The sequence below is a fragment of the Arachis ipaensis genome, chromosome B06 (assembly GCF_000816755.2).
Source record: "Arachis ipaensis cultivar K30076 chromosome B06, Araip1.1, whole genome shotgun sequence".
NCBI lineage: Eukaryota > Viridiplantae > Streptophyta > Magnoliopsida > Fabales > Fabaceae > Arachis > Arachis ipaensis.
Genome location: NC_029790.2, coordinates 13,888,260 through 13,888,691, shown reverse-complemented (window position 1 = coordinate 13,888,691; position 432 = coordinate 13,888,260).

Genomic DNA, 432 nt, shown 5'->3' with positions numbered 1-432 from the left:
TGGGCTCACCATTACTTATCTAAATAAGTAATAACTCCTACTATCTCTCATATTCAATTAGAAAGGAGATCTCAACAACCTACTTACCAAAAGAAAATACCCACCCACCTCCAAATGTAGGACTATTCAAAAGATAATTATTAACTTCACCTCTACACTTATAAATATCCTGACACCCTCAAGTATTCTTTGAACTCCAATCTACTAAAAAATTTACTTAAAATCCTTACTAACTTAAGTATCGGAATCTGTTGCAGGTATGATTCTGAAAACCGAACCAAATCAGCTGGTTGAATCGGTCTGACCGGGAACTGGCACCCTTGTTTTAGCTTCCAGAAGACTAGATCCTATTTTCAATCCCACACCATTAAAATCCAAACTAACCATCCCTTGAATCATATCCTCCAGAAAACTGATATTACGGGGATGATG